This window comes from Doryrhamphus excisus, chromosome 2 (assembly GCF_030265055.1).
Source record: "Doryrhamphus excisus isolate RoL2022-K1 chromosome 2, RoL_Dexc_1.0, whole genome shotgun sequence".
Taxonomy (NCBI): domain Eukaryota; kingdom Metazoa; phylum Chordata; class Actinopteri; order Syngnathiformes; family Syngnathidae; genus Doryrhamphus; species Doryrhamphus excisus.
The window spans coordinates 15,369,443-15,382,664 of NC_080467.1; the positions used below are offsets into that span (position 1 = coordinate 15,369,443).

The 13,222-nt window shown below is 39.2% G+C and overlaps 1 protein-coding gene and 1 long non-coding RNA gene across 2 annotated transcripts in view; one reads left to right on the top strand and one right to left on the bottom strand.

Annotated features, from left to right (window-relative positions):
- LOC131109279 (uncharacterized) lies at positions 1-8,164 on the bottom strand. The gene is made up of 3 exons (XR_009120721.1): positions 8,098-8,164; positions 677-727; positions 1-411 (listed from the first exon to the last, which is right to left on the bottom strand). It is a non-coding gene; the product is annotated as an uncharacterized LOC131109279 (long non-coding RNA).
- Positions 8,165-8,790: 626 nt separating this feature from the next.
- The window catches only part of LOC131106959 (cingulin-like protein 1), a 44,648-nt gene continuing 40,216 nt past the window's right edge, over positions 8,791-13,222 (top strand). Inside the window, exon 1 of the mRNA XM_058056531.1 lies at positions 8,791-8,804. The gene's annotated coding sequence lies outside the window, so the exon portion shown is untranslated. The remainder of the gene's footprint in view (positions 8,805-13,222) is intronic.

A 13,222-nucleotide genomic window follows, 5' to 3' on the forward strand; every position in this document is an offset into this window, starting at 1 on the left:
CCCAGATACTGACTGGTTCTGAGTCCCCAGACCCCCAATAAAGCAAAAAAAAAAAATGCACATTTCTGGGTGGCCTTTTATTGTGGACAGTCTAAGGCACACCTATGAGGTTGGATGGATTATCTCCGCAAAGCAACAAGTGCTCACTATCACACACTTAGACAGATTTGTGAACAATGTTTGAGAGAAATGGTAATATTGTGTATCTGGAATGAATTTTGGATCTTTAAGTCCATCTCATTGCGTTTATATTTATTTATTTCTAAACTGAATAAAGTGAAGAAGACAAAAACTTACCACTTCCACACAGGATGGGAGGAGAACTACTTTTCACTCTATCATGCCGGACATGCCATGGTCAAATTGATGCGATGTGAAGGTAAGGCAGTGCTTCTCAATGTCAGTGCAGACCTGCCAATATGTACACATTTTTTTTGTACTCAACATGCAATTTGACTCTTGAATATGCTTGGTTGCTTAACAGCTGTAAAAGCAGCCTGTAACCTCAGCTACAGTGTGGTTAATGTTTGCATATCCATCCATGCTGACCTTCTTACCTTTCATGTGAATGATGTTTTTGTGCTGTTTCTACAGGTATTTGAACAGCGAACTGTTGTTGTAGATAAGACTGCCTAAGTGATGATTACATAGTACATTAAGCCATGCCAGTACCTACCTTACTGCAAGGCTCAACTGCGGGAGTCGTCATTTCTATCTGCTATTATTTCTGTAAAATAAAGAATAATAAACACAAATGTAACATTTTACGGTATCATTCATCAATGCAAAAATGTCTTCCACTACTGACATGCAGATGAACTTTTTGAAGCGTACACACAACAGTAGAAAGCCTACTTTGCACTTTTAAGCAAAAGAATGACAAAAAGAAGCTGTTTATCTGTGGAAGTGAATCAGCTCAGATATCTTATGTAAGTTATTGCAGCAGAGGGAGTTATCTGTGTGAGTAAAGGTTCTCTTTGTGGGACGCTCCCATCTTCAGAATTTCACTCCGGTCACACCCTGAAGCGCAGGTGACACACAGTCATACGTCTACTGGCTCTTTCCAAACCATTGCAAAAACAAATAAATGGGAGTGAATAAATATGAGTGAAGTTATTCGATGAAGGTTTGCATTGTTATTATCTAATTCCATATCATGCAACATTATGTTAAGTTGGAAATATATTTAGGTACCAATATGAATGTTAACTGATTATACCAGTCCACCAAAGTTATTGGCCATCCCTAACTGTTATGAATAAAGACACTGCTTATTCCTTGCCGACTTCTTCCACTGCAGACATGCTAGCCCGTTTGCTAGCCTCCGTGCTTTTGCTCTGCCCCTCCCCTTCCTGCATGCATGCATGGGGGAGATATTGATATCAACCATATGGTTGATTTGGATAACCTGCTTAAAGCGGACCTATTATTTCATTTTATTGGGTTGTGGACTCCTATAGAGATCTTCCAGAATCTGCACCTATTCCAGATGTATTTCCTTTCATTTGTGCTTCCCGCCAAAACATGAATTCATTCATTTTCTATTGCTTACCCTTGTTGCAGGGGTTGCTGGAGCCTATCCCAGCTGTCTTCAGGCAAGAGGTGGGGTACACCCTGGACTGGTCACCAGCCAATCACAGGGCACATATAGACAAACAACCATTCACACTCACATTCATACCTATGGACAATTTGGAGTCGCTAATTAACCTAGCATGTTTTTGGAATGTGGGAGGAAACCGGAGTACCCGGAAAAAACCCACGCCTGCACGGGAGAACATGTAAACTCCACACAGAGATGGCCGAGGGTGGAATTGAACTTGGGTCTCCTAGCTAACCACTCGCTCGCCGTGCAGCCCCTACCAAAACAGTTAAAACAGTGCGGTTGAGCTTAGAAGAAGCCAGACGTCTGGCAACCTCACCTGCCTGAGGAAGAGCATTCATTGTCGGACACACTTTGTCAGAGGCGCTGTTGGTGCTTACCACTAATGATGATTAACGGCTGGATTGGCAATCATACTTGTTAGTTTCACAGCATACAACTACACTCTTAAAAATGCTGGGTTATTTTTTTGACCCAATCGCTGGGTTGAGCCTGTTGGGTCATTTAATTGGGTTATTTTTATTGAGTTGGGTATTCTGAGAACCCAATTCGCTGGGTTATCTCTGTTGGGTGCTGAGTTATTTGCTGCTGGGTTGTGATTTCCATTATATTGTGCTGGGTTATTTTGGACAACCCAAAGCGTTGGGTAGAATTTTGGACACGCGCAACAAAGCCCCGCCCACAAACTTACTTCGTTCGGACCCCACATTTCATCTGAGGAGACCAATTTCAGCACGGAGCAAGGTTTGTTACATGCCCACTATTGTTTTACCGTAGAATTGACTTTATATTATTATATAAAACTTCATAAACTTGTTAAAATGTAAGTTCGTGAAGCACTGTTGAGTACTAGCTTCAGGAATGGATCGGTAACCTTAGCAAACTTCCATTCCCTCCAAAAGTGGCAAGCGAACACATTCGCTGGCGAGCTATGTAGGAACCAAACTATGTTGTTGAAGTTACAAGAGACGTGCACTATGTGTGATAGTTATGAGGACAAGGTCAGTTATCTCGTCAATTTGCCATTTTATGTGATATCAACTTAAAGAATCTCGTGAATTAATACGAGCGAGCTGATGAACCGGTGTTTTTTTTACGCTAGACTGCTGCATGCTAGCGGGCTTCCGTTAGCCACCGTCCACTGTATACTTAGCAGTTTCAACTAGTTTGGGCGCGAATTCAACAACAGTTTTGTAAGTCGCATATAAATGTGGAGAATACGTTTGGACTACTGAATCTTATTTCATTTCATGGTATGTTTGTTCTTATGGACCCTCTTTGTGATGTTTCAGTTCGCTGGAAAGCATCTATGGATGAGTTTGTCAGTTCCAACTTGACTGAGTGGCAGCTACCGGGGCTGATTGAAAGGTAAGTCATCTTCATGCCTTCATTTTATGGGTATTGTTTTACAGTAGCTACTGTGCCTACTATATGTTCTATACATAAGACATGGCGGTGGGTCAGTCACTGTAGCTTGTACCAATACCCAAATTTTGATTTGATTTTGATTGTGATCCATCTTGTGATTCCAATATATATTGCTGTTATAGTCAAAAACTTTGCTCACCACTGCTCTAGACAATGATGACAAACCCTCTATGGTACACATTATGATCCCAATTGGTAAAAAATGTTTGGGGTGTGTTTTTGTGTTTTAAAATAGACCAAGTAAACATAATCGAGACATTTTCTTAATATTATGTTAGGGTTGATTGCAATACGACAACACTGCACAGTAGTGGGACATATTGAAAACAAGACAGTTGTATCTAAAATTGTAATATATTATAATATTTAAAACTCATGTTCTCAACAATCTGGTAATGACACCCATAATTGTCCTACAGATGCCAGGGGAGAAGTCGCCCTGACGCTGCTGCCCATCCTGCTCCCTCCGCCGGTGTTTAAAAAGGGCAGGAAATTGGTCCGGGCGAGTATTCAGGAGGTGAAGAGAGCCTTCATCGATGTTAAGCCTGTAAGTAATTTACCTTTCAATAGAAATTAAAATGTAAATGAATTGTGAAATGACTCCAGTTGTTCTTTTACACAGTTTTAAAGCAGGACTCTTTTTATGAGGAGCTACTTGAAAAGATTGTATTTCGTGGAATGTGTGACAACGTAACATTTGGCTGTGTTTCTCATTTCATGAAGCACTATTCTTACAAGTTGTAACTTGGTGTAAGTTGTTACTCCATAGTGATGTGTGACGTATAAACCACAGACCAAACATAAGACTGGCCAAACCCCCTGAATAAATTGTTGAACACTCCATTGAATTTACAGGTGTCATACTTCTCCCTGTAGAATGTATATTGAAATAGCTTCAGTAGAGAGCTGATGACAATTGCTCTGCACTGCTAGAAATACTTACAAAATACTTACCTTTTTTTCTTTTCTCATCGTAGGTCGGAGCTAACATGGTGGAATACTTGCAGCAGGCAGAATCGCCTACCCATTTGTGCTGCTCACAGAGCCTCTTGTTCTATGTATATATCACTCTCTCATAGCTGTCCCCCTCACTTGTTCTTAAAATGTTATTTTTTTTGTACATAATTTGTTCATATGTGAAGGAAATGTTGTGAGTTGTTATATTTGTATGTTCTGTAAATGTTGAATTTTAATAAATATTTTATTGTTACATTGGTGTCATTATCATTGTAATATATTATTAATAGTATTAGCATACAATAAAAATAAATAAATAATAATATATATATATATATATATATATATATATATATATATATATAAATATATATGGTATATTGGCAACCCAACTTGCTGGGTTGAAATAACCCAGCCGTGTAGTAAATATGAACCCAGCGTTGGGTCATTTGAACAACCCAATGTACAACCCAATTGTTGGGTTAAGAGAACCAACCCAACTTGTTGGGTTAAAATAACCCAACGTGAGGTTGGTCCTATATTTAACCAGCGTTGGGTTGGGAAACAACCCAGATTGGGTTGTTTTTAACCCAGCAATTTTAAGAGTGTACACTCTTAAAAATGCTGGGTTATTTTTTTGACCCAATCGCTGGGTTGAGCCTGTTGGGTCATTTAATTGGGTTATTTTTATTGAGTTGGGTATTCTGAGAACCCAATTCGCTGGGTTATCTCTGTTGGGTGCTGAGTTATTTGCTGCTGGGTTGTGATTTCCATTATTTTGTGCTGGGTTATTTTGGACAACCCAAAGCGTTGGGTAGAATTTTGGACACGCGCAACCAAGCCCCGCTCACAAACTTACTTCGTTCGGACCCCACATTTCATCTGAGGAGACCAATTTCATCACGGAGCAAGGTTTGTTACATGCCCACTATTGTTTTACCGTAGAATTGACTTTATATTATTATATAAAACTTCATAAACTTGTTAAAATGTAAGTTCGTGAAGCACTGTTGAGTACTAGCTTCAGGAATGGATCGGTAACCTTAGCAAACTTCCATTCCCTCCAAAAGTGGCAAGCGAACACATTCGCTGGCGAGCTATGTAGGAACCAAACTATGTTGTTGAAGTTACAAGAGACGTGCACTATGTGTGATAGTTATGAGGACAAGGTCAGTTATCTCGTCAATTTGCCATTTTATGTGATATCAAATTAAAGCATCTCGTGAATTAATATGAGCGTGCTGATGAACCGGTGTTTTTTGCTAGCGGGCTTCCGTTAGCCACCGATAGTCCACTGTATACTTAGCAGTTTGAACTAGTTTGGGCGCGAATTCGACGACAGTTTTGTAAGTCGCATATAAATGTGGAGAATACGTTTGGACTACTGAATCTTATTTCATTTCATGGTATGTTTGTTCTTATGGACCCTCTTTGTGATGTTTCAGTTCGCTGAAAAGCATCTATGGATGAGTTTGTCAGTTCCAACTTGACTGAGTGGCAGCTACCGGGGCTGATTGAAAGGTAAGTCATCTTCATGCCTTCATTTTATGGGTATTGTTTTACAGTAGCTACTGTGCCTACTATATGTTCTATACATAAGAAATGGCGGTGGGTCAGTCACTGTAGCTTGTACCAATACCCAAAATTTTAACAGAGTGATCCATCTTGTGATTCCAATATATATTGCTGTTATATCAGCCTGTGAGTCAAAAAGTTTGCTCACCACTGCTCTAGACAATGATGACAAACCCTCTATGGTACACATTATGATCCCAATTGGTAAAAAAAAATGTTTGGGGTGTGTTTTTGTGTTTTAAAATAGACCAAGTAAACATAATCGAGACATTTTCTTAATATTATGTTAGGGTTGATTGCAATACGACAACACGGCACAGTAGTGGAACGTATTGAAAACAAGACAGTTTTATCTAAAATTGTAATATTATATTATATTATTTAAAACTCGTGTTCTCAACAATCTGGTAATGACACCCATAATTGTCCTACAGATGCCAGGGGAGAAGTCGCCCTGACGCTGCTGCCCATCCTGCTCCCTCCGCCTGTGTTTAAAAAGGGCAGGAAATTGGTCCGGGCGAGTATTCAGGAGGTGAAGAGAGCCTTCATCGATGGTAAGCCCGTAAGTAATTTACCTTTCAATAGAAATTAAAATGTAAATGAATTGTGAAATGACTCCACTTGTTCTTTTACACAGTTGTAAAGCAGGACTCTTTTTATGAGGAGCTACTTGAAAAGATTGTATTTCGTGGAATGTGTGACAGCGTAACATTTGGCTGTGTTTCTCATTTCATGAAGCACTATTCTTACAAGTTGTAACTTGGTGTAAGTTGTTACTCCATATGATGTGTGACGTATAAACCACAGACCAAACATAAGACTGGCCAAACCCCCTGAATAAATTGTTGAACAACACTCCATTGAATTTACAGGTGGCATACTTCTCCCTGTAGAATGTATATTGAAATAGCTTCAGTAGAGAGCTGATGACAATTGCTCTGCACTGCTAGAAATACTTACAAAATACTTACCTTTTTTTCTTTTCTCATCGTAGGTCGGAGCTAACATGGTGGAATACTTGCAGCAGGCAGAATCGCCTCCCCATTTGGGCTGCTGCTCACAGAGCCTCTTGTTCTATGTATATATCACTCTCTCATAGCTGTCCCCCTCACTTGTTCTTAAAATGTTATTTTTTTGTACATAATTTGTTCATATGTGAAGGAAATGTGAGTTGTTCTATTTGTATGTTCTGGAAATGTTGAATTTTAATAAATATTTTATTGTTACATTGGTGTCATCATTGTAATATATTATTAATAGTATTAGCATACAATAAAAAAAAAATATATATATATATATATATATATATATATATATATGGTATATTGGCAACCCAACTTGCTGGGTTGAAATAACCCAGCCGTGTAGTAAATATGAACCCAGCGTTGGGTCATTTGAACAACCCAATGTACAACCCAATTGTTGGGTTAAGAGAACCAACCCAACTTGTTGGGTTAAAATAACCCAACGCGAGGTTGGTCCTATATTTAACCAGCGTTGGGTTGGGAAACAACCCAGATTGGGTTGTTTTTAACCCAGCATTTTTAAGAGTGTATGGTAACTTCAAGGACCGCTAAACAAAGCGTAAAATTTCAACACATTACCAATGAAGCATGAATACATAAACATAAGCTTTCTAACAGTGTATGTTTTATCCATATTATCACATATTTATAAATTATTACAGATTTATGCAGAAAAAAATGAAATTTTCTGAGAAATAAAAATAACAACAACAATAATTTGACCTTTAAATCTAATATTAACAATGCTTAATCCATTGTATATGTTTCTCCAACATACAGAGTACATTTACACAACACTAAAAAAGATGCTGTGTCAAACAACAGACATGTGCAACTTTGCGCACGTGTGTGTGTGTGAGAAAGACTGTTCCATAGTGTAACCAGTTGAATGGGTGTGTTCCCAGCTCCAGTATGGAAGAATGCGAGGCATGGTTACCAGTTTTAAGCAACACCAAGTACTTCTCTGTGTTCAGGCTGACAAACATAGCAACTGGCTGCTGTTTAACCAACATTAGTCCACAGGAGACTCCACACCTCAACTGTAAACTGGCTTTACGACACTGATTCCCTTCTCTTTCCCTACCTTGACGATTTGGATGACCTTTTAATGAGATAGATAGTGAAGTATATATTGTATTGTATTGTAGATATTTGTATTTTTGTTAAATATGCCATTTATATGCTTGAAGTTGGGAAATGGCAAGCGACTACAGACCTATAACATAATGCTAAAATGGCATATATTGACCCACATTATATTCATTTTAATGACAAGTGACATCAAAGTAGAATTGAGGGAAATATATTCAGGTATTTCCCAAAGCTTGTTAAGGTTCATGACACGCTCCCCTTTTCCATTACTGTCACCGGCTGGTAGTAATATCACTTAAGTAGTAGCAGCTAGCCAACACTGTGCATTGAAGCAAAGTCAACAAAACTGACATTGGTCAGTACATATCTCTGTATTTTGTGTTTTGTTTTTATAATTAGCTTTTTTTTAAAACTTACAATGACCTGTCTGTCCACCTTTTTGTGTTTTCTTCATGTTTCAGCGGTTCTGCTGTCTCCATCCATGCCAAAGCAAAGTGAAAATTAGCTATAGACAGAGCGGGTTGGGTAATACCAAGTATTCGGCAAGGGGAGGGGGGTGTTACGCTACCGGATGATTAAACATGCTACTGTTTTGCTAGCAAATCCTATAAATAAAGAAAATCAACAAGATTTTAATGCAATATAATGTATTTTTAATTAAATCTGAATGATGTGATTATATTCGGGGGATTCTATTTGACTGCACCTGATTTTTGACCACCCCCCTTCAAAATTATTCATTTCAACCTTCATGTTATGTTATTGTTATTTATTTTATCTATACTGTATGAATCAAAGTAACCCATGCCTCTGCTCTATACATATATAAAGCTACATAGATAGCATAAGGGGGCTTTGCTGGTTTCGAACTTGACATGAGAACTTATCCTCTACAGCTGAAATCAATCAACTTTTCCCGCCACTCTTCCCTCCCGGCGGAGCACAGCCTACTGAGCATGCGTCAGTGACGTCACTGCCCACAAAGGAAGCAACGTACTTTACGCACGGCGTGGTGGAATGCTGCAGGTGTAGCGTGGGATCCACCCACCGACGCAAACTCCTGTCAGGCGAAAGTGTGAAGCCTGTCAGTGTGCAGCAGAGCACCGTAGAAGTATCACGAACAGGTAAGAAAACATTGGTGGTTTAACTTAATACTTTGTGAGTTTTCACCTGACAGCTGGGACGGTTTGGGCGTACAAACTTTCTAAGACGCTGTTTTAAGATGGACAGACCCGAATCGGAGGGATATAACCTTCAGATCAAACTATTTAAAAAGTTTTAAAAATCACTAAAAGTAGTGATAGTTGCTGACAGGATTAGATAACACTAGAAACTGTAATCATAAAGTTAATAAGTTGACATCGTAACGTTGTCTCATTGTTGAATTGCAAAATAGTACAGTACAGTACAGTACTATGTACTATTCTGCTGCAGTATACACTATCCACATAAAATGTGACAACACTTATAACAGTCAGTCATAGTGGTGTAAGGGTTAGTATTAAAAGTGAAGTAATCAAATCAGTCCTCTCACAGCTTTGTCCTGAGTTAATTTAACTTTTGAGCTATTTAAGCGTCTGTGCAAACTGTCCCTTTCTTAAAGAGATTAACTATTCTATTGTTTTCTCAAAGCCTCACACTGAATTGAGTCAAAGGGCGACTCTGACTGTACTCTGCTCTGTGCTCCGATAAGAAAGCTGCACAAGAAGAGTGTTGATCTTAATCTCAGTTGTGGAGGGGTGGTAATGTCCCATACTTAAACACCACTTGAAGCGACATATACTGTACCTATGCTTATTTATTGATAAAAAAAAATTAGATGTAGATGAGTCAATATGGTGTCTCGGTGGGCCAAGTTTGTTCCATATGTCTGCAGACTTTTTTTTTTTTTTCCAGAAAATAGGTCTTTATAGACAGGGCACATATAGACAAACAACCATTCACACTCACATTCATACCTATGGACAATTTGGAGTCGCCAATTAACCTAGCATGTTTTTGGAATGTGGGAGGAAACCGGAGTAACCCACGCATGCACGGGGAGAACATGCAAACTCCACACAGAGATGGCCGAGGGTGGAATTGAACCCTGGTCTCCTAGCTGTGAGGTCTGCGCGCTAACCACTCGACCGCTGCGCCCCGGTAATATTAATAATTTGTAAATACAATACAGGTCAAATGTACAGCATACATATGCCACTGTTAAGCAATGCACAATTTGTAGATGTTTATGTTTTTATGCTTCCCTGATGATGTTTTTTTTTTGTCTAATCTCAGATTTCATGCTTTCTTCACTGAGACACCAAAGTGAAACTTACTATGAGTCAGACGTTTGGATATACTTTCTCATGAGAAAATGTGACCAAAGTTTAGACTGATGGCATACTGTAGTATGTAATTACATATACTGTACACCCCCCCCCCATTACATATGAGTCACGAGTCAACAGCGGCAATTGAAGAGAGAAGTGGTATTGATATTGCAAATGTTCGTCCAAACTCGAATAGCACGACAACGTCAAGCTTGTAGGAGGGTTTGGTGGAAGGATGCAGTGAGCCGTGCGCCAAAATAGACTTTTTATGACATTTTATTTTATGACATTTATAGACATTTTTTTCTAAATGAGACACAGATTCCCGTGGATCCATATTCTTTTGATGGGCTTGTGTGAGTTAAACAAACATATCAGGAATACAGTTAGTTCCTGAAACAAGTCATATCTTGAATATGTAACAAAAAACCAAAGGCTGGCATTGACTCCTCCACATGGAATGCAGCCAACTTTGACGTTTTTAATTTTGCTTCTTCTTTTCTTACTTGGACATGTAAGCCTTGACAGGGTTCTGTCAGAACACGCGGCAGCAAAAAAAAAAATGGATTGGCACACACGTGTTCAGTGTTCCAACAGATTGCATTTGCAGAAGGCTGTAAAATGATCACAATACAATCATGGAGGCTATAAAACAGTTAAGTTGGTGACAGCCGTGTGTGTAAAAAAAAAAAAAAAAAACCTTCCAGGCTGCCATGCTGCATTCTGCAGGTAAAGCATTGTCACGGTGGCGAGCCTAGTACTTATCCATGCGAGTGAAAGTGTCGTACCGAGTTGAGGAATGCTGAAATTCAACTTTGTATCAGCTGTTAGCATGTTAAATTCTGCCTTTTGGCTCTTTTTCTGCAAGTTGTCCTTTTCTCATTGTCTGAGCTTAATGTTACACGTTTTACCTTGCACACCCTGTCTGCAATATATTTGACTTTCTTCTTATTTATGGATTTTTGTTGTTAAAATTGTGTTTTGTTATGTTAAAATGCATTACATTGCTGTGCATTGTACGACACTGCATTCTGAAAATAGTTTTTTTCATATTGAGGTCCATGAGATTCATGATTTGTATATAATGTACCTGCAGCCTTTCCAGTTCTGATGCTTTGTTGTAAAAATCTGATCACTTCCTGGTGAGTTTGGGTATATAATCTTATTTTAGCAGTCAATTACTTCATCCATTCAGCAGAGCATAGGAATATATTGAGTGCATTTGATATTTTAGCCAATGCGGGTGGAAAAAACAAAACACTAGCCTTTCCATTATGGAAGGACAGCAGTGACAAGCGGCAGCAGAAAAACTATATTGGATTGGGTTGACGTATTTATCATGATTTAATCGACCAATTCTAGCCAATAGAGAATAGATATTTACTTAAAACTTGTACTTTTTGCGAGTATTGATCTTAATCTCAGTTGCGTCCCATACTTAAACACCACTTGAAGCGACATATACTGTACCTATGCTTATTTGTTGATAAAAAAAAAAATGAGATGGTAGACGAGTCAATATGGTATCTCGGTGGGCCTGTGGGCCAAATTTGTTCCATATGTTACCATCTGTTAGAATGGCTATATAATCAACAAAAGCGGGTACTTTGTCTTTTTTTTTCTTTTTACTCTTATGAGAATTTTTATTCCTAAATATCGGTATCTGTGTCAGGCCTCAATGGCTTTTCAAATCATTCCAAAATGTATTCATGTTTTCGAAGGCAATAGGAACTACATTACTTTGCTCTTCATTCACATATCCTGCACGTCCACACATATATACACATACACACACCCTTTCTCTTACAGTATTTCTCAGTGTCTTATTGTGTTTAATGGGCCCCACATTCTTTCCCTTGACTCCAGTGCAGACAGTTAACCAACCAGACCAACCAGAAAACACAACTCTTAGCACTCACACACCCACTCTATTCTAATTGGAGCTAGCCAAATACATCTTTGCAAAAGTAGCATACATATTGGACACAGTCGACATGTGCATATTGCAGGAAAGCAAGTATGAACACAAAAGTAACTAAATGCAAAGCTGTTTCTGCCTTTCTCTCTCTCTCTCAAACACACACACACATACAACACATTGTTACGCAAGAAGTGAGTCCAACCTCCTCTACAGTCTGAATTCGTGAATGGTTTCATCCTGTTTTGGTTCCCGGCATGGCCATCATGTTGCCATGGAAGTTTAGGCACTTTATCCATGCACAAGGCTTGTGGTCTGCATGTTGCATGTAAGGATGCAGCATACTGTATTATATAACACTACAATGTGTACAAACAGTACATCCTGTGAGCTACAGGACATAGTAGTATTCCTTCGCTGACGATAATAATATGTGTATTATTGGGTTGTAGTATACCATACCCTGTATGTGTTCTTTGGTATTGCCAATTGGGTTTTGAGGCTGGACACTATAAAGCTGACCCAAGTAGGCTTTCTGCCACCCTAAGGTCGAGGCAAACAAGCAGCATATTGTGTGCTGCATCGGTTTCTGTTGTACTTCAAATGTCAAGTCGTCTGGTATGAGGAACACCCTGGGGTGGCATTTGGTGCCCATCAATCATTAATGCAGTGGAATTCATGTAGAGCTGAAGAATGTTCCCTTTCTGGTCACCATGTAGAAGACTCTTTGTGCTGCTCATTTATATTTACACCCCTTACAAGAATCATGTATTGAATGTATTTACAGTCAGTATGTTATTTGATTGTGTTCTTGCATAGTTCTAAAGCTATTCAGAACTGATCGGTAGCTGTCATATCTGGTCTATGAGCATGAACATATGAGAGATATGACTCAAGAGGTTGAGACAGTCTTCTTCCCTTCAGGGGTTGCCACAGCAAATCAATCTCCTCCATCCAACCCTGTCTTCACACCAACTACCCTCATGTCCTCCTCCACTACATCCATAAACCTCTTCTTTGGTCTTCCTCCTCATCCTTCTACCAATATATTCACTATTTCTCCTCTGGACATGTCTGAATCGGGCGGCATGGGGGTCTAGTGGTTAGCGTGCAGACCTCACAGCCAGGAGACCAGGGTTCAATTCCACCCTCGGCCATCTCTGTGTGGAGTTTGCATGTTCTCCCCGTGCATGCGTGGGTTTTTTTCCGGGTACTCCGGTTTCCTCCCACATTCCAAAAACATGCTAGGTTAATTGGCCACTCCAAATTGTCCATAGATATGAATGTGAGTGTGAATGGTTGTTTGTCTATA